The following is a 23,712-nucleotide window of genomic DNA, read 5'->3' on the forward strand; positions in this document are numbered from 1 at the left end:
GGTGAAGAGCAGGCTAAGCAGAAGGAACAGCAGCTGCAAAGAGGGAGGTCAGTGGGGCTGAAGGGGGTTGGGGGGAACCAAGTAGAGAGTTGAAAGTGAGTTAACAGTGTCCAAAGTAAGGTACTATAGAGAAAAGTTCTTAGCCTGGGTTCATGCATCCCTGGTTTTGTTGGGTTTTAGAGGGCTCTCCACCAAAGTTTATGTCTATGTGTATGCCCCTCAGAAGGTTAAAACCATTGATTTGTGAAAGGGGACTGCAGGTCAGAAAATAGAGATAGGTGAAAAAAATACATATATATGTAGTAAGTCCTCACTTAACATCATTGATAGATTCATGGAAACTGACTTTTAAGTGAAATGACATATAACAAAACCAATTTTCTTTCTCATTGATGTTATAATGAAATGATGCATGAAAAAGTGTTATTCTAGGACCTACTGTACATCATTTCACTTAACATCACAGTTTCTGAGAACCTATTGATGTTGTTAAGTGAGGACTTACTGGTTACACAATATAATTCCACAGTAATATTGAACTCTTGAATATAAACCAGCTGTTGTCATTTTCATTTGGAGAAATGTTAAATTTGCTGGTGGGTTCAATGAAATGGAGTGAGCCAGCGGCATAGAATAGCAAGGTTCCTGGAGAAGTTAGATAGTGTTGGGTTTGATTCTCAGCTTGTCATGTACTATATTAGATGACCTCAGACATGTTACTTAAGGGGGCAGAGAATGCTGTGCCCACTGATAACTGTGTTTTTCTATTCTTCTTGGCCCACCATTAGACTTCCTTTTCCCCTTGCAGATAGATGGAGCTATGTAACTGACTTCTGGCCAGTGAAATACAGGTGAGAGTGATGTCTGTCACTTGGCCTCTCAAGCTGTGGGACTCTCCATGCCTTGTGTTTTCCCTCACTTGCCAGGTAGATACAGATTATCCAGTGTAAGCAGCCTGGATCCCTGAATGACTTCATGGAGCAGAGCCCTTTGTGCTCCTCCCTGAATCCCATTAGCCACATTGGATTGTGACATGAGGGGGAAATAGAGCTTTATTGTGTTAAGTCCCTGAGATTTGGGCATTGTTTGCTATAGCAGTTAGCATACCCTGAGCAATACACATCATCACTCTGAATTGAGGATTTCTCCATTTCCAAATTGGACGTAGTATTCCTACCTTGTAAGGTAGTAATGGTGATTAAATAAATATAAAATATGTTTTTGTATCTGTAATTATTATAATTATTTTTAAAAATTGGTATTAAAATTCTGATAATTACTCCTATGTGTGTCTTTTACATAATTTAATCTGTGGTGTGTATAGGCCACTGTTTTTGTTAATGATTTTTCAAGTGTCTTTTTTCTTTTTTTTTTTTTAAGACGGAGTCTCGCTCTGTTGCCCAGGCTGGAGTGCAGTGGCGTGATCTCAGCTCACTGCAGCCTCTGCCTCTGGGGTTTAAGCGATTCTCCTGCCTCAGCCTCCCAAGTAGCTGGGATTACAGGTGCGTGCCACTGTGTCCTGCTAATTATTGTATTTTTAGTAGAGACAGGGTTTCTGTATGTTGAGCAGGCTGTTCTTGAACTCCTAACTTCAAGTGATCTGCCCACGTTGGCCTCCCAAAGTGCTAGGATTACAGGCGTGATCCACTGCGCCTGGCCTTCAAGTGTCTTATGAAAAAATATTTTAATAAGAATGAATGACCACTTGGAGGTGGTAGTGGAAATAATTGGCCAGGTTGGCTTTTAGGTGCTTCTATGGCCTGTTCTATTTAATCTTGAAATATCTTTCTAAGAGCCTTCTTATCTGCCCTTCTTCAGCTTCTATTTACTCTTCATTCTACTGCAGCTATTTCACGAAACTTCTTTTGCAAAGGCCCTTAGTAATTTTAATTGCTAAAATCGAGTGGTGTCTAGTTTTCAGTCAACTGTTTCTTGCCAATTTGGGTGCTATTGACCACATCTTCTCACATCTTCTCTTCTTTTGCTTTCAAAGTTTAAGTTCTCTCTCTTTTTTCTTTTCTTTTTTTTTTTTTTATATATATAGAGTCTCACTCTGTCATTCAGGCTGGAGTACAGTGGCACAATCTTGGCTCACTGCAACCTCCGCCTACCAGGTTTAAGTGATTCTCCTGCTTCAGCATTATGAGCAGCTGGGATTACAGGTGCATGCCACCACGCCTGGCTAATTTTTGTATTTTTAGTAGAGATGGGGTTTCACCGTGTTGGCCAGGCTGGTCTTGAACTCCTGACCTCAGGTGATCCACCCGCCTCGGCCTCCCAAAGTGTTGGGATTACAGGCATGAGCCACTGGGCACAGCCAAGTTCTCTTATCTTTCTTACTGTCTTTTCACTGCCTCTTAGCCTCTATCCCTGATTCCTTTATCTATTGTCAAATGTTTTTGTTTCCTAGAAGTCTTAATTCTGTTTGCCCCTTCCTAAGTTAATTTGATCAATTAGATTAGGCTTTGACCACCACCTCTATCGGTCTTTTTCTAGCCTGTACTTCTGAGATCTGGGCCTCTAGTTCCTTTGCCTACCAGACATTTCCTGTAGGGGGTCCCCTAGCCATCTCAGTCTCCATATTCTCAAACTGAACATATTTGTGCAGTCTACTCACTCCCGGCCAAATTTTGCTCCATAGCTTTTATGTCCTGTAGAATAAATTGCCTTGTATAGAAGGGATTGACTTTTTGTCTTGCTAATCACTATCATTAATTCATTTGCTTTCATCAAATACCCATTTAGTGCCTGTTATGGCCAGGCATAGTGTTAGGTGCTGGTGATTTAGAAGTGTATGAAAGAGACACATCCCCACCCACAAGGACCTCACTCATAGTCGAGGTCACCAAATTTGTTCATTTCTGTATATCTTAGATCTTATTTAATCCTCATAGTAAAACTATGAGGTAGGTAAGTACAATTATTCTCTCCTTTTTAGAAATAAGAAAACCAAAGATTAGATAAGTAACATGCCCCAGGTCACACATGTCAAGTGACTTGTTTGATGCCTGATTTAACTGTTTTTGAAGTGGCTATGTTGTCTGGGGTATATACCCTGGGGTTCATTGTCACACTCCAGGAAAACTTAGGACATGGACACACAGGAGGAGTTTAGGAGCGGTGGTTTAATAGGTACAATAGAAGAGAAAGGGAAACAACTTCCTCCATAGAGGAAGGGGTCTCCGAGCAGAAAGGACTGGCTGATGGCAAATGCACCGAGTTTTATAGTCCAGTTTGAGAAGGCGGTGTCTGATTTACATAGGGCTCACAGATTGGTTCAATCAGGTATGATGTTTACATAGCACGTGTGGAAGGCTGGTTGCCCCACCCTAATCTTATGCAACTGGGCTTTCCCGTTGATCTGCGCCATCTTGTCTGCTCCTTACAATACACGTAGCTGGCAGAGAAGGGAAGATGGAACTGCCATCTTGAAAATGTCTAGTCCTTAGTTCCTGCAGGCATTCACCTATGCAAGCTCCCAGCTTGTAGGCTGCTCTTTGTTAGAAAATGATTTGGGGCTGCTTTTTATTAAAAAGAAAAGCCTTACCGAGGACTCCCATACTCTTGCTATCTGTCTAAGTAATTTCTTCTTAACTCCTATATCATTATGATATACTGTCCCTTTGCTGCATGAATCGCTCATGAATTCATTTCTCCCTTTCCATTTGCTGCTTACCCTAACTTCATTTAACCTTTATTATCTGTCATTTGGATTTTTGCCATATATCTCCTCTCTTCTCCATTCTCTACTCCAGTGCCAGAGTTATCTTTGTAAAAGAGAAATATGATACATAATACATTTTGCATAAGCTCTTAGACTTTGCCCATTACTGGTGGGATAAAGTCTAAATTAGTCTTTTCTAATTTGATACTAAACGACCTTTCTATTCATTCAACCAATTTTTATTGAGTTCTATTCTAGGTGCTGAGATGGTGAAAGAACATAAAAGCCCTGCTGTTATAGAGCTTATAGTCTATCAAGGGAGAAGTTAATTAACGTATACACAGACACAGTTCTATCATATAGCTGGTGTTCATAAGCATAATGAAGGAAGATAAAGCAGGGTAAAGGGAGAAAGATGGAGAGGGTGTGTGTGTGTGTGTGTGTGTGTGTGTGTGTAAAATATTTGGGTTCAATTGACCAGGATAGACTCTCTTTGATAAGGTAATATTTGAACAGAGATCTTAGTGAAGTGACAGAAGCTATGTATGCAGATATCTGGGCTCCAAGCACCCTAGGCAGAGCCAATGCCATGGTATTCCAGTTGTGTTTTCTGTCACTGTCATCCTCTGTACAGTCATGCAAACTCTTCTGTTTCCAAAGTAAGGCAGGCATTTTCATCCATCCAAGTGTTACAGGTATCTCCCTTTTCCTATTTCTCTGTTTGACTTTTTATTTATATACCATTATTTCCACACATTTTTCAAAATATTCAAAATGGTTTATATTCCACACTGTGTATTAAGCTTAGGTAAAATAGGGCTAGAGGACTATGAGATTAGGAGGAACGTTAGAAGGCTAATATATAGAGTGAGGTGTCTTGCACAGCTGGAGATGAGTTGTAAATTTGATCCCGGGTAGCCAGAGCAGCAAGACCAGTTATAAAGTTGTATTACCAGCGGGAAAAAAAGCCCTCTAGATTTTAAGGGGGAAAAGCTTTTCTAGCTTTCCTTGGGGGAACCAAAGAAATATGTTCTATCAGTCTTTGATGTGGGTGGGAGTGAGGTCTGCAATATGTTCCCCTCACCTACGTCCACTTGGGAGGTGTCCTTATGATGTCCTCCCTTGTGAGGTCCGGACATAATCCAGACTTCAACTTTGTGTGACAGTGGTTCTGTAGGAGATGTAATTAAGGCAGTTTTAGTTACGGCCAACTTCAGGCATAAAATCCAAATTATTTTTGAAGATTGAATAAACGGCATGTACTTTAAACAGTTCTCGGGTTAAACCAGGTGTCTGCTGAAATACTTTCAAAGTGTAGAATCTCAGGGTATCTGCGTTTTTATTTATCTATTCACGTGTAGTTGATACAAGGGGATGGAGTGATATGTTCTTAGCTATTATGGGAAGAAAAATCTGGTATTTCTTGGTGGCTCTCATAAAAACTGGTAAAATGGTTCTACATTCAGGTTTACAAAATGTTCTTTGGAGCTTTATGAGTGCATTGCAGAATATTAAAAGCTGTGTATATTTTAGGATTATTGTGAAAATAGTGTTGACTTCATGGACCTTTGAAAAAGGTCTTGGGAACACTTGAAAATCCTGCTAGGGCAATGTATCTGGACCTTTTTTTTTGAAGAGAGTGCCATGACAATATCTGGAGGAAGAGCAGAGCAAGCTGAAAGAACAGCAAATGCAAAGGTTTTGAGGAAGAGACACACCTGACACATTCCAGGGATGAGCATTCCCGAACAGCTGACACATTCCAGCTGGTGGGAAGGGAGTGAGGGGAAAGTGAGTAGCGGGAAAAAAAGGCAGACATCAGGGGAGCAGTAGAGAGGTTGCTGTGACAATTTCCTTGACAGTTTAGCACAGTGGTTAGCACATAATTAGCACTTAATAAATGCTAGTTACCATATTAATATTAAAAGAATACTATTGCCGATCCATTAGCAAGTTTGATCTTTAAAATCAGCATCTAAAACAAACCCTTTAAACGAGAGGAGGGAAAAAATGAAGCAGTGGCTGGAGAGGGATGTTGGGGTCAAGCTACAGCTTTTTTAAAAAAGTGAAATGACTTTTTTAGGAGAAAGACTGTGGGCTGGCCAGATGTGGTGGCTCACACCTGTAATCCCAGCACTTTGGGAAGCTGAGGTGGGTGGGTCACCTGAGGTCAGGAGTTCGAGACCAGCCTGATCAACATGGAGAAACCCCGTCTCTATTAAAAATACAAAATTAGCCGGGCTTGTTGGCACATGCATGTAATCCCAGCTAGTCGGGAGGCTGAGGCAAGAGAATCGCTCGAACCTGGAAGGCGGAGGTTGTGGTGAGCTGAGATCGCGCCATTGCACTCCAGCCTGGGCAACAAGAGCAAAACTCCGTCTGAAAAAAACAAACAAACAAACAAACAAAAAAATATATATATGTATATACTGTGGGCTGAGGAGAATAATCTAGCTGAGAGAAAAGATTAAATGATGCAAAAAAAGAGAGGAGAATTACTGGAGCAATGTCCTTATATATGCGAGACGGGGTGGGATGGCGTGAGGAGCTGGGCTTCCCTCAGAGCAGGTCAGTTTATCCATACAAGCCACTTTATCCATAAAATGCAGTAGGGGCAGAGGTTGGCACTTCTAGAAATTATTTTCTGATTATTTTGATTTTGCCAGTGGAATATGAAGTTAGGTCGTCAGCTGAGAATCAAGATGGAGAGGGTATGGAAGTCTGAGGCTAGAGGAAAGGTATGAAATGCTTGAACAGGGGCGTGGGAAAGGGAACAGACTAGAGAAATGCAGCAGTGTGAATATCAAGTTGCATTTAGGGCACACCTGAGCCGGGTGACCAGGACTCTAAGCGCTGTCAGCCTGGTGTGGGATCATGTTCAGCTGCTTGGGTGCAGTAAGTGAAGTGGAGGACAGGGTCAAACCACTGTTTCGGTTTGTCTGTGTGTGCCAGGAAAAGCGTGGGTGGATACAGTAACAAGCTCTGGAAATGATGTTGGATGAAGAGTGAGGGCTTGAGTCAGGTCCTAGGGAGTAACCATGGGACTGAGCAGCTGAGGTAGGAAGGAAGAGAAGACTGATGGCAGAGGTTAAGTCCAAGAATTAAACTTTAATCATTCAAATTTAAAAAAGGAAAGAAAGAAAAGAAAGAGTACTAAAAGAAACTGTATAATTTTAATGATTTTATATATGCATTAGAGATGCGTTAATAACAGGTTTTGCTGGGGAAAATCTCTAGCTCATGTATGCACAGCTGGGGGCCCTCTTTAGTAAAATACAAAGACCGTTTTACTTAGAACACAAAAAGAAAGTATCCTAAAGAAAGAAATAAATCTGATTTGGATTTTTTTTTTAAATTTACAAATGAAACCCTGAAATGCATTGAAGAACACGAGTCCCAGTTTGAGTTCCTATTAGACAAGTTACATAACCTCTTCAAACCTTACTTTTCCTCATATGTAAACGATCGTAAGGATATTCTGAGGATTAAGGAGATAAAGCCTTCAGCCTGGCATACAGTAAGTGCTAGTAAATGCCAACTACGTATTCAGGAATCTTGACGTGAAGGGCACTTTTTCCAATAGGGCACCTCCGAACGTCAGAAGGGTGTGAGTGAATGAGAAGCTAGTGAAATCTTCCAGTCACAGGGAAAGAATTCTCATGCTTGTTCTGCCTTGGACAAGCCAGAAACCAGAACTGTTTGTAAACCTTTTTGTAGATTTTGTAGATTGAGTATCATCTAAGTAGACAGAGCTTTTTATCATAGATCTAGTTAAGATTCCACAGTAGGAAGGGAAGAATGTTGAAGGAAATTCAACCTTCCCTTGGTAATAAACACTTCTACCTTATCATCATTCATGGATGTCACAAAAATTTTAAATTATTACCGTTTGAGTATTTGTGGTCTTACTCTTTCTCCTCTTAGAGGGGCAACACCCTAGCCTGTTGGATCAACTCCTTCATTGTCGTTTGCTATGGAACAAGGGAGTGGATATAATGAAGGGAGAGGAGAGAATCACTTTATGGCATTGCCTTAAGGCCCCAGGGTGTGTGGAGTAATTGAGGGTCTGGAGTGAACAGGTGAGTCACAGGAACTTTACTTTCCTGTACAATGGTGGACTGGGGGTAGTTGAAGGGAGAGGCGAATATGAGCATATGTGAGATATTCTCTAGGAAATATTTGGGTGAGGAAGGAGGCCAGGGTCCCATCGGAGTAAGTAAGGGAAATAGCCAGTAGTAAAATGTGGATTATTGTCATCATTGTAACCCCATGTTTGTCTGTAGGCTGATAAAGCTTGGGGAGCTTGATGTACTCTTTAATTAGCCACAAGCAACGTGATCATATGATATATAAAACATTAAAATTATTATTATTTTTTGAGACAGAGTCTCCTTCTGTGATCCAGGCTGGAGTGCGGTGGTGTGATCTTGGCTCACTGCAACCTCTGCCTCCTGGGTTCAAGCAATTCTCCTGCCTCAGCCTCCTGAGTAGCTGGGATTACAGGCATGTACCACAATGCCTGACTAATTTTCTTGTATTTTTATTGGAGACAGGGTTTCATCATGTTGGCCAGGCTGGTCACTTCTGAGCTCAAGTGATCCGCCCACCTGGGCCTCCCAAAGTGCTGGGATTACAGGTGTGAGCCACCGCGCCCGGCCGAAAACAATAAAATTGTGAAGCAGTTCTACACCATGTTCGTAGCAGTGTTATTCATAGGAGCCAAAAAGTGGAAGCAACCCAAATGTTCGCTGATGGATGAATGGATAAACAAAATGTGGCACACACATATAATAATGGGACATTATTCAGCCTTGAACTGGAGGGAAATTCTGACAGGTCACTGTGAGGTGAAAGGTCGCATTTTCAGGTGTCAGGGAATCTTTACTGCAATTTGCTGACATTATTGAACACCACCACATTTAGCATATTTTCACATAACAAAAAACACTACATGTATGTACTTAACATTTTATTGGGTCGATCTTCCTTATTCATGGTTTCAGTATTTGCTAATTTGCCTACTCACTAACATTTATTTGTGACTCCAAAATCAATACTTGTATGTAATTTTTCACATGTGAAAAATTGGAGTTGCCCAATGTGCACATTTGCAGCTAAGGTTGAACCTGGCTGTGCTCTGTCTTCTTGTTTTAGCTCTCATGCAATAAACAAGCACCCTTTCATGACATGGTTTTGCATTTTTGTGCTTTTTGTTGATGATCTCACTGTTTACAGCGGCCCCCTGTGCGGAAGTGCTGTCTGGTTTTCCTAAAAGTAAAATGTTATGATGTGCATTATTGAAAAAATATGTGTATTAGTCAGGCTTCCTTCAGGCATGAGCTATAGTGCTGTTGGCCGTGAGTTCAGTGTTAATGAATCAAGTATACTTACATTTTGTTTAAAGAATGTATGTATATGTTTTATTAAGAATATAACATATAACATGTGATGTTATATGTGTCATATATATTGTTAATATATATGTATATACACATATTCTTTAAACAGAAGCACACAGAAAATGAAATTATATGTTGATTAATTGACAAAGATGTTGTGACCAGAGGTTTGCAGGAACCTAAACCTAGTATTTCCCATAGGGTCAGTGGTTCAGTATCTGTTAATCTAGAGTTGTAGTGACTTTATTGAACATAACTACTGCAAATAATGAGAATCAAATGCGTGTTAAACTATTTTAAGGGAAAAATAGTATTAATTTCTGTGCTTTTCAAGGAAAACCAATATTTGAGTTGAAATCCATCAGTTTAGAACCTATCAAATGAGAATAGTATATCAAATCAGAATAGTATACCCAAAAATCTCTTCTGTAAAAATAGATACTAGTTTATGGTTTAATTTTCAACACACTTAAAAAAGAATTTGAAGATAGAACACAGAATTACTCATTTCATTTAAGAAGACCATTTTTCTCTCCTCACCAAGCACATATCTGGCTTTGAGATAATTGATTCATGTCATAGAAAAATGTCTTTTATTCTAGAAAGATCATAAAGGCTTGAAATGACAAATAGATACCATTGTTTGTGCTAACGCCAACATTTTATATTACCTCTTAATCTTTAGTTTTAATTATTAATTATTGCCACAACTGATCTAGCAATTAATAGTACATTTCTTGCTTTTATAGTTGATTTAATTAATTAATTAATTTTTTTTTTTGCTGGCCATATTTTATTTGTCCTTTTACTTCAAACAGGATAACCAAAGATATAGACAGTATTCAATAAAATAAAACAGATGAAACAAATTCTAAGAGACTGTGACGCCACATGCTACATTTAACCTAATTTTATTCATGCTTGCCTTGGGATGGGGAATAGATCATTCAGTAAAAACAAACTGTCTTATCATGTACAACTTTTAAACTATAATAATGATGTACCTTAATTACTTCCATGCACACAATTCTAACATTCATTTTTTTTAAAAAAATAAACACAATTAAGACTTCTAGAGCATTTTATAATAAAGTAATTCCTAATTAATTTTTCTTTGTAGCTAGATCAAGCACCTCCAAAATACAAATTCCTATACACAGTGAGCATGTTACTTAAAATGAGTATGTGGACAGCCTTAGGATAAACTGACATAGATTTGGCTAGGTAGGCAACAAACCGTAGTGCCAAATGGAAAAAGTGTATTTGCAAATAAATTTTAAAAACTAAGTTAATTTTTATAATTAAATACAGAAAATATACTGATTTGCTAAAATAAATAAGATGTGATGTATTAACACTTCACTATAAAGAATGAATACCAGAACATTTATAAACAGTGAATGAGTCTTATTAAGAATAGTTTACTACAATACACACTGGCTAAATAGAAGTGCGTTTTGTGACGCACTATGGGTGGTATATGTTTTGCCGCATATTTTTGTTACTTTGAGGTAGATAACACACATATACCAAATTCAGCATTCATTTTCAGTTGCTTCTGGTATCATGTGTTTTGCGAAATGTGTACAGTATGAAAAACTTGAAACTACTCATGAATGAAAAATGTCTTAGGATAAAAATAGATATTTTCATGCAATTATGTACAGTCTCACTGTAAATTTCAAGGCAAAATTTGTTTCCTGTAAAACAGATCATTGTTCTATGAGAGGATGTTCTTTACTTGTCTTAGTGCATTTCTTTTGTCTCCTCCTGCATTGCATTATTTTGCTCTATTCATTGTGCAAATGACATGTCAGGTAAAATGAAAACTGTCTCACAAGTAGAAAAAGAAAGTCTGGATTTTAAAAACCAAGTACTCATAAAATCCTTACTAAATGACACCATCTGATTCAAGTAAAAAATGACTTAAACTCTAGTAATAAAAAAGACAAAATACATTTCATAAGAATACAAAGATAAATGTCTGCTGAGTGTTTTAGTTCAGATGTTCAGAATGTCGCTGTATGTTCGATGAGGAATTTGAGGGGAAGATTTCATAGCAGAAGCTGTTAATGTGGCCTGTATTGACTTAAGTGGTGACCCAACTGGACTGTGAAACTGCGGGATGCCTGTGGGCTCGAGCTGCTTGTTAAAGAGGAACTCCCCACTGTTCAGAAATCCTTCCTCATTTCTCTCTCCCCAAGCTTCCCATCCTCTACTGGCTCAGTTTCTAGCATTTCAGGATCTTCTTTCCTGCTGAAGAACTTGTCTAAGTAACTAGTGTGTTTTCCTTCTTAACTTGTTCATCCTTTCTTACTTCACAAAACTGATTTATGAGAAAACAGTTCTCCCCATCACTCACAAACTGGCTGTCCCAAGAAGATGGGTACAAAGTTTCTAATTGAGCCAGATTTGCCATTCCTTTTTCCTGTTTTTCTTGGCTTACTGACTTTGATATCAAACTTTTCAATTCTAGTTGGGACACTGAGCTATTCAAGTCATTTAATTTATCAACAACATCAGTAGGCTCATGTTGGAAACGAAATTGAATAGTTCCTGCAATAAAGGAATGAAAATCAAATCCTTGATTCTTTTCCCTTTCTTTTCCAGCCAGTTGCCGTGATGCTTCCTCTAGCCCTATCTGGGCTTTAACCAATCCATTCCTTTCACATTTTGATTTGCTTTTCTTATCAGATTTTTCTTTGCTTTGTTCTTTCCAATTGGAAAGATCTGTAATAAGCTTGGGTTCATAGTAACAGTTAACTTCATTCTCTCTCCAAACTAAGTTATCTAAATATGATCATGACTTCGTTTTGTAATTACAAGTATGGCTACACTCCAGATCACAATATTTGTTTTCATGATGATCTGGGTACTGCCAACAAGGCTCAGCAGAGTAATTGGTATCAAAAGCAGGATCCCCCAGATACCTTTCCCGATCTCCATCCAAATAATTTCGGGGATCGACTTGTACTTCTTCATCAGTGACATCAGACAGAGCTCTTGGATTAAGCTGAACTTCATCAATATCAAAGTTGTTATGTATAGGCCAATCATGCTCTGAAAACTGACAGTCATAGTACCTTTCCCAGTTATAAATGTGACTGTGAGTTTCATCCATAAGCAAAATATTATGAGCTTCATCTTCAATATGAAAAGGATGGCTTGAAATTGGCTTATCCATTGGAAAAGAATATATGCTTATGTAAGGATGGGAGAGCGCTTCTTCTGCTATTAACCAATCCATGGGGCTAAATGTCAAAATTTGTTCCAGGAAATTCAGTGCTTCTCGACTAATTCCTGGAAGTAGCTGAGTTAAAGGTTTGTGTGGCTCAGTCATGTGATTCTTAATGTAAACTGGAATTACGCTGAGAAGCTCCTGACGATCTTCCTCATGTGCAACAGGAATAGATTCTAAAGTCAGCTGCATCTGTTCAAGTTCATGTGCACCTGCAAAAAGGGTTTTACAAAACAGTCAGCATTTCAGCAGAGATGCAGCTTGCAGCCCACATGTCAATGGCTTTAGTATAATTATTAGAAGAAAGTAAAAGACATGGAGATCTGTACCATTTAGTAACCAATCCTTCAAAAGATGACTCTTATGAGAATAATGAGGATCCATGATCCGTGCAAGACCAAAGTCGCCTATCTTCAGCACCAAGTCTTCAGTATTAATGAAAAGATTAGTTGGTTTGAGATCTCTGTGCAGTACATTTGCAGAGTGAATATACTTGAGCCCCCGTTAGCAGCTGATACGTGAAAAGCCTGGCATGCTCTTCCAGTAAAGGGCCCTGCTCCAGCACTTTAGACAAGTCTGTCTTCATGTACACCTGAACAATGTAAACACTGTTTACTTCCGTAAGAGAGCCCACATCATCTGTTAATTGGCTCCCACTGGGACTAGGAATTTCAAACACTTTCACAATGTTATCATGGTCAAGTCTTCTAATAATTTTGATTTCACATAGAGCATGTTTGACACTCTGGGGATTGGTAAGGACAGTTTTCTTGATGGCTACTCTTTTGTCACAATCATTGTCTACAGCAGAAAAAAACAAGTAATTGCCTCCACAACCCAGTGGTTTTAAGTCCATATACGTAGAATCCAGATCAAAACCGTGAATGTTCATGAGACTTTCAAATTTCTCTGCCACTTTGAAACCCTTATGATTGCCTTTTCCTTTGGAATTGTTGAACTTGTGTAAACAAGGAAGAAAACTGGCATCAAAAGGAAAGATCTTCAAAAAGGGATAAGAAAAATAATTATGCTTCCACAGCAAGATGGTTTCTTGATGTTCATTGCTTCTGCCAAACAGGCCTGTTGATTTCCCCGTAGGTTTAAAGCTCAAAAAGCTCTACTCATGTTGAGAATTTAAAAGATTGCAGTACTCATAGTTCAAGAAAGGGGCGACAACTCTGCAGACATTTAAAGAAGACACTCAAGAAACTCAAACAGAATGAAATGACATACTATGCACTCAGATTACTCTGCTAAACGATTTAACATTTAACAAAAATGTGAATAAATATGCACACAACAGGCTTCTATGAACATTCTCCTCACAGTGCAGATACATTCAGTGTTGGACTGGTCCTGAGCAGCATCGTTCTAAGGTGCTGGTAAGCACTATTTGCGTTTTGCTTCTTTTCTTCCTTTGTTGCTATATATTTCAACAGGAACCCCTGGCGGCTGTTGGATAACAGAAGATGTCCTTTGTTAATGATCAGGTGGCTCCAGCTCACCACAATTAAAATCAAAGCTACTATCCATCTTACTCTGATACAACGGGACTTCTCTGACTCATCAAGAGAGTGCAGGCCCCGCGGACAGCCCCCAGTGTCAGCTCAGGTCTCCGGCTGTGCTGGTGGCAGTGGTGTCTCTGAGGCCCTCACTTTGCCGCAGTCACTGCCATGTAACACCGACCCGTGAGAGAGGGCCATGTTGGTTTAATTTAAAAGGAACAACCCTGAGACTAGAGACATTCTTAGAGACAGAAGGATGTGGTTTACTTTTATCAGTACATTTTATTTCCTTTTCCCTATCGTAACGACCCCTGGCATCACTACTCAGTGTTTATGTAATAGATTCCCAAGATGGTCTTTAAAAATAGGAGCTGTATTTTGCTCCTATGAGTTCATATTGCTTAATGTTTGAATTAGAAGAAAAAACTTTTGTTAGGAGGTCACTTTCTTATTAAGTTTATATTTGAACAGTTAGTAAGCAGGCATATTGAAGTGCTGTATGACATAACCGCTCTTATCTTTGAGGCAATGCAGTGTTGTGGTTAAGATCATGGACTTTGTGTTTTGAGAAAGGCCTGGTCTTAAATCCCAGTTGTCCTATTTACCCTCTAAGTGACTTCGGGTAAGTTACTTAATCTCTGTAACCGAGCCTTATCTCTGAAATCTGGACAATCAATGTACCTACCTCACAGAGTTGTCGTGATGATTTGCATGAGATAATCTGAGTATTTAGAACTGTGGCTGGAACATATTGGTTCTTAAAAGAGATAAATTATTGTATTGATGTTAAAAGAATATAGATGATGTTCCACAGTAAGTAAATAAAATCAGCATCTAAAACAAACTTGAATTGTGATGATCAAGAAAAAAAATGTTTACCTTGCAAAGAAATACAGATCTGCCCACTGTCATGAGACAGTGGCTTCCCATTAGCTCTGTTTTAGATCATTTCTAAATTTACTAGACTGTGAAATCTCATTATGAAAGCCTAGACAGGGTGATGTATGTGGAGTTCTGTTTATAATTAACACCTTATAGAATGTAATGTTTTTAACCAATGAACTTTTAAACAAAAGAAAAAGGGATTTTCAACTAATAAAAGTCCCTCCCTCACCTCAGAGGTCACCTTCTCAGTGCGACCTGCCCTGGTGATGCTATCCAGCATTGCAGTCCCCACCCCCAACCTGGCATGCCCCAACTTCCTTTCCTTCTTAACTTCTCCCCTTAGCACTGATCACCACCGAATACACTAGATAGTACCATTTTCTCTAAATCCATCTTCTAATATTAGAATATAAACTCCATGGGGGCAGGGATATTTGTCTATTTTTTTCCCTGCCCTGTCTCCTGTGCCCAGAACACTGCCTGTTACATAGTCATTGCTTAAACGATATTTGTTGAATGAAAAAGGGAATGGTTCTAGTTTTGAGAAATTCTTTTATATATTTTAGCTGTTATGATAATGTTCATCCTTCTCTTTGCTATCTATTTGGTAAGAGGAATGAAATTTTAGAGCAGTGTCCTGCTCGATATACCCTCAAGATTTTAGAGCATGGTATGCAGTGTATTAATTCTTTGTTTTCTTTGCCATTTATTAAAATAGTGTGTATTTTGTGCAGGAGATCAACAATTAGTAGAATGCAGTCCTTTCTTACAGTGGGGGAGACAGCTATATGTACAGATATACAGATGGTCTTTGACTTTTGATGGTTTGACTTAAGATTTTTCAAATTTATGGTGGCAAAAGCAATACATATTTAGTGGAAATCATACTTTGAATGCCCATACAACTATTCTGTTTTTCACTTTCAGTACAGTACTCGATAAATTATATGAGATATCCAACACTGTATTATAAAATAGGCTTCATGTTAGATGATTTTGTCCAACTGTAGACAAAATGTGAGTGTTCTGAGCACATGTAAAGTAGGCAAAGCTAAGCCGTGATATTTGGCAGGTTAGGCGTATTAAATGCATTTTCAGCTTATGATATTTTTAGCTTTCTATGGGTTTAAGAGGATGTAATGCCATTGTAAGTTGAGGAGCATCTGTATATGGTATACAACCATGCATGCAAATATATATGGTAATGGATACATGCTGTCACAGAAACAAACATAGCGGGCACTCTTGAGCAGATATGGAAGGCTTCCAGAGAAGGTCACATTGAGCTGAGTCTTGAAATGTGGTTAATGACAGTCGTGCACCAGGAAAAGGATAGCATTCTAGCAGGACTGAACTGCACAATGGCTTTGGCATTTCCTCCTAGTACTCTGCTATGAAGCGTCCACTGAATTCATGGAACTTAGTTCTCATAGAAATTATCTTGATGTTTTTGTTAGACTGTCTACAACAGGAAAGATGAACTAGAAAATTTACTGAGTTGTTTATACTCTTATTATGATCAAATAAGTGTTTTTGAATTAAATATGTATAAAATTAGAGTCATTATTGTCTTAAGGTACATAGTGGAAAACTCAATAATAGTTGAAGGAAGCTGATTTGTTTGCATTGCTGTGTTTTGGACATAGAGAATTATTACTGGGGTAATGTGTGTTTTGTTTTAAAGAGTAATTTGGCTTAGGTATTGTTATTCTTCAGAATATGATTTTTGCCATTTTTAAACCCTATTATTCTTACAGCTTCATGTCTTCTGTCAGGTCTTCACATCATTTATCAAAATTGCCATCCCGAGGATGATAAAAGTTCAGGTATCTCATTCCAAATCGGTTGTGAAAATTACCTAGATTTCATCTTCCTGTTTTCCTTCAAATAAAGGAAATATTTGCAAGCTTTTTATTTATCAGTGACATAGTAAAATAACTATTAAGATATGATTTGAAAGAATCCACATGGAAGGGCAAGAAAGACACCTTTGCCCTACCTTGGCATACAGGCTATAACTTACCTGTTTATTTCCTAACCCAAATGATGTATCAAAACAGGCCACTGTCTGTATTGTATCTATCCGTCCATCCATCCATCCATCCATCCATGCATCCACTCATCCCCTAACAACTTGAATATAGATCCTATTTATGTGCTGGACTTACAAAGACTAATGAAACATGTCTACATTTTAGCTGTTCACTATCTAGTGTGGTTATCTAATGTTGAAGAAAAGCTAGAGACATGCTTCTAATAAATACATAATTTAATTTAGCAAAACAGTTTTTGGAAAAATAGAATTGGAATTTGAAAATGTGTGCCACTCATGAAATAAGGGTTACGTGGGGCTTTGTTTCACATGGAGCATGAGAGTGGCAATGTGTAGTAATGGAGATTAAGTTAGTACAGCAAACAGGCCTTTATGCCTTTTATACTTACTAATTGTGTGATAATAAAGGAGTTATGTAACATATTAAAACCTCAGTTTCCTAATTTTAAAGTTGAGATACATTCATGTGGTTGGATTGTTATACAGATTAAACGAGATAACTGCAAGTGAGCTTTGATTTACTTCTTGTTTTTACATACTTTTTCCTGCGTTAGTCGTGTTTCTGCAGTTTGTTAAATTCATGTGTAAATTTTCTAGTGGTGTTTGAAGGTGTAATAACCCTTCCAATTTGTTAATACATTTAGAATAGTGCTTTTGGGGCTAGAAGATTGGTGGTGACCATGCTGTCACATTGTTTCTCACTGTTCTAAAGTGAAAGAACTTTATAATTAAAATATTTATTTCATCATGAAAGTGTGTCTCTTGGGACCCAGGACATCAATGAATATGAGATCTAAGTGTAAAAGTGCACTAAGGACTTGGCACAACTTCCACTATCATTATTTTTGCACCATTGTTAATCTGTATATAAAATAACTTTTTCTTCCCTTAAATCTTTCAGAAGCCCCTTTGAAACTTAGCCCTTAACAGATTTGTCAACTCATGCCCGTTGCTGCTGCTAGCTTATTTAGTCTACTGAAAGGTTATTTATTAATGTCTACAGGTTGCTGGAGCCACTAACTGAAACTTAAGAAAGGTGCAGGTGGGGACTCTTTTAAGCCTCGTGCCATGATGGATGTTCATCCAGTCATCATGGTTACCATGGCAAGCACTGGCTGCTACCTGTTTCAGCAGCTTCCTCCTACTCTTTCCTATTTTCAGACTGCTATCTACATTTTACAAGCTCATTGTCACCTTGTTTCTGCCAGTGTTACCTAATTCCATCCTTGATTTCTATGCTTCTAATTGAACTTTCCTATTTTTATTTTTAAAGGCACCAAATCTCCATAACAGTCTTAAACAATGTTATAATACCATAAGCTTTAAGTATCATACAATAATAGCCTTTTCCTTTTTAATATAGCCCACTTTCAATGTGATTCTACTTTCCATTTGGGATTGTTGCATGTAATCCTCTTACAGCCTTTTTCTGGAAATTCCAGATGGTGTTTGTAAATATTGTGCAAGTGTATTTTGTAAATAAATTCCTCAAAATTTAGTCTATGATTTTTAAAAAAAAACCGAAGTCTGTAGGCACCAAGACACCAACTTAAGTTTTTAAAAATCACTTAACAAGTAAAATCATTTCTCATGTTGTTTGCAGCCTGTGTAACAGACTGCTGTGTTTGTTGGATAGGAGACAGCTCAATTCTTTATTGGCGTAAAGAATAAAAGAATTATTACATAGAGAGAAATTCCATGTATGCTATATTTGTATGTGCAGCTGATCTAAAGTAGTGATTCATTTTCTATTACCTGTCATATTCTTGTCATGCAAACTTTCTGTACTGGCCTTTTGGATAATGGCCAATTGAAGAGAGAAAAGAAAATCAACCCCCAACATAGAGCTGGAGGGAGAAAGATACGGTATTTATATCAGGAGAGTGTTGTGTAAGAAAACATCGTAACCCTCTTTTTTATTGCCGATTTTCCAGAAATCTTACTGCTATTCAAGTTTAGGTTAACCACTTTTTGTCTGCAGTTGGGTCTATTTTTACTTTGTTTCTATTTCTTGTGACCATAATGTTTTAACATATAATGTTGGGAATGTAATTATTTTATCACAAATAATTTATGGCTCTTTTCCAAGAATATATAAGCAACAGAATATTGGTTTAAAAAAAGTACTGTTTAGATTTTTTTCTTTCTACAGATGTGACAGTGTAATTCATCCAAGGGACGCTGCTTGAATCTGCTAATTAAAATGACTTGTTATAGCTCCAATTTCTGTAGGATGAGAAAGAAGTTATATAAGTTATTGGAAGTTATGGGTTCTTATTTCTTAAACATGCTGTAAAATGTGTCTGTGTGTAATTTTTTTCTTTCAGTAGTTCATAGCTGAGATTTTTATCCTGTTAAATGAAAGCCCTCAAAGATTTTCTTCATCACCTTTTATAGAATATACAATTATGCATCACTTTCTCTTCATAATGTTTACTTACTTTCTTTTGGCAGTTTGGTTTAGATATTCTTCTTGGTACTTTCAAATTGCTCATATTTGTAATAATTCTTCCACGAGACCATTAATAAATTCTGTAACATAGCCCCTGAGAGACTGGATAGTGTATAGAAAGACTAAAAGCTGCTTTATTATTCTGCCCATATTATGAATTTCACAACATTTGTAAAAATAACAGTATGTTTTCCTGATGTGGTTTAAATCTCCACTTTATTAATACGTAAAATACTTAATATATTAATACTTAGAATACTTAAACATGAGTTGCAAACTTCAGAGCAGAAAAACATCATTAGAGAAAGTCTGGTATCAGAACCTTGGAAAGCTTCATGAAGCTTTACTATTGATTATTACTGGTGACACTACCTTAATGTTTCAATAGCAAGAAAGAATAAAGTCATTTATCCAAGATATAAAAAAAGGATCAATAGTATGTTCATACAAGGAATGACAAATACAGTTTTCTGAATATTATCCATCTGAAGCAGAATAGAAATTGGAAAATAACTTTTACTATCCTTGGCCCTGGCCTTGAACTTTTTATCTGGTTAATGGAAAAGTTAGAGTGATTTAGGTCAGCCTATTTAGAAACATCTTAGACTGGTTTGTCTTTGGTTGAAGGCATTCATATTCTCTTCTGTCTAAAGAAAATAAAAGAGACAGCTGACCATCCAGATTTAAAGGCTGTCTACTTCCATTTCAACCAAATAGAATTAGGATAAAAATATCCAGCTATAATGTGAGCTGCAAGGGTAGTTTGGGGTTATTTCATCAGCAATCTAAGTGATTTTTCTGATTCCAGCCCTGCTTCCCCCTAGTTCTTTCTCTACAGTTAAAATGATCTGTTTATTTCTTTAAAAGAGAAATATTTTGGGGAAAATGAATGGAAAAGTAAAAAGAAGATAATAATCTTTCATAGTCCCACCATCCAGAATTAAATAGCATGAACATCTTGTTATATAGTTGCTCCTATTCTTGTTTTTATTTTCTGGAACTAAAATTACTCTGTTCTTTTTGCAAATATAAATATGATACATCAAAGAATCAAAAGAAGTGTAGTAAGTACTGCATCAGTGAGCTTTCAATGTTGGAAGCAAAATATTTTAGGTGTTTTAAGCAGAAAGGGATTTAATTCAGGGAATTGCCTTCTTAAAAAATTCCTGAGAGGTCGGTATGTGTGAAAATCAGAGGCTGCCACTGGACTGTAAGTGTTAAGTTGCCATCTAGAGGTCAGGAGGCTGCTCCTATTACTGGTAGCACTGCTGCCACTGCCATAGCTGTCTCATACCTACAGGGCTGGTGACTAGATGCCGGAATATGGATTCTGGTCACTGCAAACACATACTTCTGTTGGACCTTGTTTTCTGGCTACCTGTTAACAGCTAAAAGATGGCCTTTACTGCACTTTCACCTTCCAGATCTAGTGCATCTGATTGGCAGAACTCAAATCACATCCAGAACCTATGGGAGTCTGGGAAATGGAGTTTTTAGCTTTCCTGCCCATGTGCTCTGAGGGGTTGGGCGGGGGACATGGGGGATGCACATGGATGCCAGATGCCAACAGATAATACCAAACTGAAGCATAAAACTGAAAACTCTAAAAAAATCTTGAAATTCCACTTGCCAGAAATAACTCTAATTAACATTAGGGGTACTTCATTCCGGACATACTTTCTATGCATATAGACAGATAGACAAAAATACCTTAAGAAATAGATTCATACAATAGATATTTTAAAAGTAATTCATTTTACTTTAACATACTGACAGAATGACTGAATTTCAAATACATTACTTTCCTCTCTTAAAGAGGTATATTCTCTTTTTTTTTTTTTTTTTTTTGAGATGGAGTCTGTCTCTGTTGCCCAGAGTGCAGTGGCATGATCTTGGCTCACTGCAACCTCCGCCTTCTGCGTTCAAGCGATTCTCCTGCCTCAGCCTCCTGAGTAGCTGGGATTTACAGGCACCCACCATCACACCCAGCTAATTTTTTATATATTTTTTAGTAGAGACGGGGTTTTGCCATGTTGCCCAGGCTGGTCTTGAACTACTGACCTCAGGTGATCCACCTGCCTCGGTCTCCCAAAGTGCTGGGATTACAGGCGTGAGCCACCACGCCTGGCCCAAGAGGCATATTCTTTAAAAATATATGTACAAAGTTATGGAGTATATGCACAAATTTGTATATTTTTAAAAAATATATACAAAGTTATGGGTATATGTACAAAGTTATGGGGTATATGTGCAATTTCATTACATGCACAGATTGCATAGTGATCAACTCAGGGCTTTTAGGGTATCCATCACCCAGATAATATACAGTGTACCCACTAACCAATTTCTCATCATCCATTCCCCTCCTACCCTCTCGCCCCTCCAAGCCTCCGTTGTCTCATTTCACTAAAAGAGGGATATTCTTAAAGAAACCTCTAGGTTTAAGAAAAGAGTAAAAAAATGATTTCAGTTGCTTTGGTCAGTGGGTTTTTTTGCTCTTCACCCCCATTCCAGTTTAGGTGTGCTCCCTTGACCTACTAGGAAAGATGAACTATTCTCACTCACGGAGTTCATCCCTGTCCCCTCCCACCACCTCCTAACTTTGTATGATCATGTAGACCTTTTGTTTTGTAACCATAATGCTAACTTTAAAAACTATTTTTATTTGAATGCATTCAGCACTCACCATAAGTCATTTTACCACAGTTTGTGCACTTCTGAGTTCTTTATTTTTGACTCTGTTCTTAATTACTTGTATTTCATTGTTAAGTAGTACTTCCAAGAATGGTGCATGGGTGTTTTTTGAGTTCTTTGAGGTTTGAAAATGTCTGCTTGTTGTTTTTAATACACGAATAACTTGGCTAAATATGACACTCTTTGGTCCCATTTTCCTTCCACTTTCTTTTGACTTTTTTATTGTGGAAAAACCTGAGTTCAGCCTGATTTTCTCAAGTTGCTTTTTCGATCAGGATAACCTGAAAAATTCTTTCTTTATCCTTGAAGTTCAATAATTTAATGTCTTTGTTTCACTATACCCGAATACAAAATTAAATTGCTACTTAACATGGTAATTTAGATTTCTTCCTCATCTGTTGGTGCCCTTTTTATTGTATGCTTTTTGATGTGGTGCATTCTACAGAATAGTTAATGTTTGTCAGATCAAATGTAAGAGTGTTACAGAAGGCATTTAACTGCACGATTCCAGATTCACTCTACACTTTATGAGGTGCTGAGTTTCGTACCATATAGGTGGATGAGCACTTGCGATTATGAGATGGATTTCTGCCCCCTGGGAGAGAAGTTCCTTCCCAGCTCTGTTATTCCTTAGTGAGTATATTATGACTTCCAGTATAAGCTCATACCTAGGCAGTATTCTAGTGAAATTTTTTGAGTGGTCATTATGTTTGGTGTAATGAAATGAATGAACTGTTTCCGTTTCTTGGTCATAATCTCTTGAAAACTAACTTCTGAATTCATTTTACAGAAATCTTCCTCTAAGAGTTTTAGATTCGGAAAAGGCTACTAAATATGACAATTGTAAATGAAGGAAAAATCAAGTCTACAATATTATATTAGAGTATAACAAATAATCTTTGTGACTATTTATTTTCCTGTCCTACTTTTTTTTTTCTTGAAATCTGTAAGCTCCAGGTTTCCAGGCATTTTCTGATAAGTATACCAATTTTAACTGTTATTTAAGTTTTCCTCGGAAGATTTTTATCTCATTATTTATCTGAGTTTTGTATATTACAGCTTTTTATAAGATTTTATTTGAAAAAAGAGGCTTTATTGAATTTAATAGTTTAGAACTATGAATCTAAGTTTATATCACTTTACAGGTGAGGAAACTAAGAATCATAGAAGTAAGTGACCTAGCCCAGCCCAGCTAGTAAGTCACAGAGCCTGACTCCTAATTTTTATGCTTCTTTAGCCAAACAATACTGGGAAATGAAAGCTTGGATTATTCTTTGTTCAAAATTTACTATGCTATATACATATTTTTTAATACTAGAGATACATTTTATTTTGAAATAATTACTATCATGGTTGCCAAATGAATTTTCCAATTTTATCGTTCTTTATTTTCATCATTCTTTTCTCTATTTAGGGTGCCATGCTACTAAGAAAAATCTTTCTCTCCTATTTTTTTTTTTTCCTGGAGGTGGGTTCTCGCTCTGTTGCCCAGGCTGGAGTGCAGCGGCACGATGTTGGCTCACTGCAACTTCTACCTCCCGGGTTCAAGCAATTCTCCTACCTCAGCCTCCCAAGTAGCTGGGACTACAGGTGTGCACCACCACGCCTGGCTAACTTTTGTGTTTTTAACAGAGACAGGATTTCACCATGTAGGCCAAGCTGGTCCTGAACTCCTGACCTCAAGTGATCCACCTGCCTTGGTTTCCCAAAGTGCTGAGATTACAGGTGTGAGCTACTGCGCCTGCCTTTTTCTCCTATTTTTAAAATTATCTTTGTATATATCAGTTTGGACTTAAACAGCTCCATGTTTTATTCAATGTAT

At 37.7% G+C, this 23,712-nt stretch overlaps 1 protein-coding gene and 1 pseudogene across 6 annotated transcripts in view; one reads left to right on the forward strand and one right to left on the reverse strand.

The window, feature by feature from the left end:
• The window catches only part of DGKH (diacylglycerol kinase eta), a 204,330-nt gene that overhangs the window by 17,391 nt on the left and 163,227 nt on the right, over positions 1-23,712 (forward strand). The gene's annotated exons all lie outside the window — the stretch shown is intronic.
• On the reverse strand, positions 11,065-14,004 carry LOC101131298 (mitogen-activated protein kinase 6-like; annotated as a pseudogene).

The sequence above is a fragment of the Gorilla gorilla genome, chromosome 14 (assembly GCF_029281585.2).
Source record: "Gorilla gorilla gorilla isolate KB3781 chromosome 14, NHGRI_mGorGor1-v2.1_pri, whole genome shotgun sequence".
Lineage (NCBI taxonomy): Eukaryota > Metazoa > Chordata > Mammalia > Primates > Hominidae > Gorilla > Gorilla gorilla.